Source organism: Ailuropoda melanoleuca, chromosome 17, assembly GCF_002007445.2.
Source record: "Ailuropoda melanoleuca isolate Jingjing chromosome 17, ASM200744v2, whole genome shotgun sequence".
Classification (NCBI taxonomy): domain Eukaryota; kingdom Metazoa; phylum Chordata; class Mammalia; order Carnivora; family Ursidae; genus Ailuropoda; species Ailuropoda melanoleuca.
The window spans coordinates 40552823-40557014 of NC_048234.1; the positions used below are offsets into that span (position 1 = coordinate 40552823).

Sequence of the window (4192 nt, forward strand, 5' to 3'; positions counted from 1 at the left end):
GCACTACTGGGTGTTTACCCCAAAGATACAGACGTAGTGAAGAGAAGGGCCATATACACCCCAATGTTCATGGCAGAATTGTCCACAATAGCTAAATCGTGGAAGGAGCCGAGATGCCCTTCAACAGATGACTGGATTAAGAAGCTGTGGTCCATATATACAATGGAATATTACTCAGCTATCAGAAAGAACGAATTCTCAACATTTGCTGCAACATGGACGGCACTGGAGGAGATAATGCTAAGTGAAATAAGTCAAGCAGAGAAAGACAATTATCATATGATTTCTCTCATCTATGGAACATAAGAACTAGGATGATCGGTAGGGGAAGAAAGGGATAAAGAAAGGAGGGTAATCAGAAGGGGGAATGAAACATGAGAGACTATGGACTATGAGAAACAAACTGAGGGCTTCAGAGGGGAGGGGGGTGGGGGAATGGGATAGACCGGTGATGGGTAGTAAGGAGGGCACGTATTGCATGGTGCACTGGGTGTTATACGCAACTAATGAAGCATCGAACTTTACATCGGAATCCGGGAATGTACTGTATGGTGACTAACATAATAAAAAATCATTTAAAAAAATGGACAAAAGGTTTCAATAGATATTTCAAAAGTTACATAGAAACTGCTAATATGGGGGCGCCTGGGTAGCGCAGTTGTTAAGCGTCTGCCTTCTGCTCAGGGTGTGATCTGGCATGTGGGATGGAGCCCCGCGTCAGGCTCCTCCGCTGGGAGCCTGCTTCTTCCTCTAGCACCCCCCCTGCTTGTGTTCCCTCTCTTGCTGGCTGTCTCTGTGTCAAATAAATAAATAAAATGTTAAAAAGAAAACTGCTAATATGCACATGAAAATAGATTCAACATCACTGGCCAAAAGCGAAATACAAATTAAAACCACAATGAGACACTACTTTCACACCCACTAGGATGGCTACTTTAAAAAGACACAATTAACCAATGAAGTTCTGGAAAAATTAAAACCCCCATACATTGCTGGTGGGAATATAATACGGTATGGCCGCATTGGAAAAGTCTGGCAGTTTCTTAAAAAGTTAAATACGAACTTAGTATACAACCCAGCAATTCCACTCATAAGCATCTATCCAAGAAAAATGAAAACATATGTCCAAAGGCTTGCACATGAATGCCCACAGCAGCATTATCCAAAAAGCAGAAGTAACTCAAGTGTCCACCAACTGATGAACAGATAAACAAAATATGGTATATCCATACAACGGGATACTATTCAGCAATAAACATGAACTACTGATACATGCTCAAAATGGATGAATCTCAAAAACATCATGCTAAGTGAAAGAAGCCAGAGATAAGACAGCACTTATTTTACGAATCCATTTATATGAAATGCCCAAAAGCTAATCTATAGAGAAGAAAGCAAATCAATGGTTGCCTGACTGCCTAGCTGAAAGCCACAGCTGGGATCAACTATGAACTTGCATGTACAAACTTGTTAGGGTGGTATAAATGTTCTAAAAACGAATTGTAATAATCATGGCACAATTCCAAAAACTTAAATCTACTAAAAATCACTTAATTCTTTAGAAAACAGAGTATACAGTGTCAAAAAGGTGATTTCCATATGAACTCTGCCTCCCTATAACTAGAGAAAGGTACCGGGAAGATTATAGATGTTCCTCTATCAGAGATACTAACAGGAAATGATTTCTACATACCCAGCAGAACTTATGAGGAGCTTAAGAGAATGGACCAGTTAATATTGCAAGGTCGCAGCCAAATGGAGCCAAAAAAAAAAAAGGATGATTTTTAGAAGATAAAATGCTCAAGATCTGTACTGTTATCTAAATTTTCTGATAAATTTTTAAGTTTTTTTCTTCTCTATTTCTACTACATTTTTATTAAAGCACTGTAAACCCAATGTGCTTCTCCCATAGGTGTTCTTTCATATTAAAGTCAGTCATTCAGGATCCATACACAAGAACAGAGAATATACATACCCCAACCTAAAATTTTATAAATCCATTTGGTACTGATTTTGAGCCTGATTTGAGACTCCACCACTACCAACTTGGAACTGCCACACCATGTGAGATTTTTCTGGCGCTCTCTGTGGCCTCGGTCATCAATCCAACTTTCTACTGGCCAGGCTGGCCTCCTTGTAGCTGGTTTTCATAAATACAAAATTTGTATAATTGTTACTGGAACTACTTGCTGAAATATGGAACTGGTTTAAAATGTCATTTATTTTAAAATATACATGCAGTTTCACATACATGCAGCAACACATCTTTCACACCCAGCCAATCAATCAAGTTAATGCTTTTTATTAGAGAACAAAAAATTCCAGTATAGCTTGCCTTTCTTTTCTGGAACCTTAGTAAATGTTTTTCAAGAAATCAAGAGGAATATGAATGAATAATGAAAAAGATGAAATAGAATGTAATACATACTAAATTAGCCCAATTCTAAACAAGCAGGGCTTAACTTTAACGCTGGGGAAAGAGGTCTCTAATAGAACTAGGAAAAACAAATTCTGTTTTGAGACAGCCTTTCTTGTATATGCGTATGAATGCTTCTTTTCCTGTGAATCTGGCACAGTCCATTGTACTGAAACATCAGTTTGATTTAAGTTTAATGGATAAAGTCACAATGAACATGTTTTCTATCTAAGCTTATGTAATAAATAATCCCAACACATGGTATGAATTCTATCATTTGTAACAACCTTTCCTCCCCTCTTTAAGAGAATGAGAAAAGATTCTGAGCTGCACATCCCTGAAGGTGAGTGACATCCATAAATACCTGAAGTTGGGTGGCCCAAAAGTGCCCTGCTCACGTTATAAATGGTAAGTCAATCACATCACAGTTAAGATGCACTAAATGGACAAGTTATAATGAAACCGGGAGCCAGGTTGCTTTCCAACAGTTTCAGGTTAGGATAAAAGCACTGGCACATAGAGGTCTTCGCCAAAAAATTCCTCGGCCTCTTTCCTTAAAATTCTGGCCCCAAATTTCTCATGTTTCAAAAAGTCCTAATCTTTTCCTCCTCCAGACTTCTAACCCATACAACATGACCACAGAAGGTTCAGGGTTGTAAAAGCGCCCACGTAAATCAAAAAAGGAAGCCAAGAAGCAACACCTCCCAAAAAAATCTCTCAGGGATTTGGACGCGATTTGGCCGGGCAGCCAAAGAATGGGAGTTGCGGGAAAACGGTCGACCATCAGAACCTTCCTCCCCTCGTGTGATGAAAGGCCTGGAGGGCGGGAGGGGTAACAGCCGCGCCCCAGGCTTCTCTAATTGGGTCTCGCCCCCTCCCAGCGCCCTGGAGGCAGGGGGACGAAGAGCAAGCGGCCAGCTATAGAGGGTGATGGGTTAGAAGAGGCGGGCTTTTCACAGCTCCCACGGATCCGGGGTGAAGAAATTCACCTTTCCACCTCTCCTTTTAAGTAGACATAGCTGCCAGCGTTCAACGAACAAAAAGAACCGAAACGCCCATTCCCAGGTCTCACCGCTCTGCGGGTTCCCTTCCGCGTGACCCCTGCGCCGGCCCCACCCCCGGGGCCACCTCAAGCCTCTACCGACCTCCTCTCCTGAGCCCCAGCACACGGCAGGGGCTCCGCGCACCCACCTAGATGCGCAAAGCACGGCGAATGTTCTCGCGAGTCTTCCCTCCCTACTCTCCCCCTCCCCATTCCCATCCCTAGGCTGACGTGTCGGCCAGACCCCCGAGGGAAGCAGCCGCCTTCGCTCTCGTTCTGCGGCCTCTCTCTTACCAGGTGGTCTGCGCCAGAGCTGCTTCAGCAGTTTGGGCAGTGGTAGAAAGGACGCCTCCGCCCGGGTTCTGTGGCTTGCAAATTTGGCTTTGCCCCGTACTGGTTTTTTGTTTTGTTTGACTTTTTTGGAATTTTCCCGCGGTCGCTCGGCAATGGAGCGGCGCTCGCGCGCTCTAGCCCCGCAGTGCACTCTGGGGCCTGGCGAGAGGTGCCGCGCGCTCCCGCGGCATCGCGGGAAAATTGCAATGAATCTCGCGCTTGTGGGGGAGGGACGGGTCTAGCTCCGGCTCGCCGGAAGTCCGCACGGCCCGGCGCGCTGCAGGGACCGTGGGGAAGCTGCGGCTACTTTAGCTTTCTTGGATCGGTGGTGGAGTCACGGGCGAGAACTAGACAAGCGGGAAAGACCCGGGGAGGGGAAACCTGGGTTTTTCAATCAGGTT

General features: G+C 44.5%; 1 protein-coding gene across 6 annotated transcripts in view; it reads right to left on the reverse strand.

Annotated features, from left to right (window-relative positions):
- Window positions 1–3931, reverse strand: part of FANCC (FA complementation group C) — a 282752-nt gene extending 278821 nt beyond the window's left edge. For 5 of the 6 annotated variants that reach the window (XM_034646674.1, XM_034646671.1, XM_034646669.1 and 2 more), the window contains exon 1: window positions 3753–3931. The gene's annotated coding sequence lies outside the window, so the exon portion shown is untranslated. Of the gene's footprint in view, window positions 1–3488; window positions 3525–3752 lie in introns of those variants that run through there. The other variant, XM_034646672.1, reaches the window with a different exon arrangement.
- Between the last annotated feature and the right edge of the window lie 261 nt (window positions 3932–4192).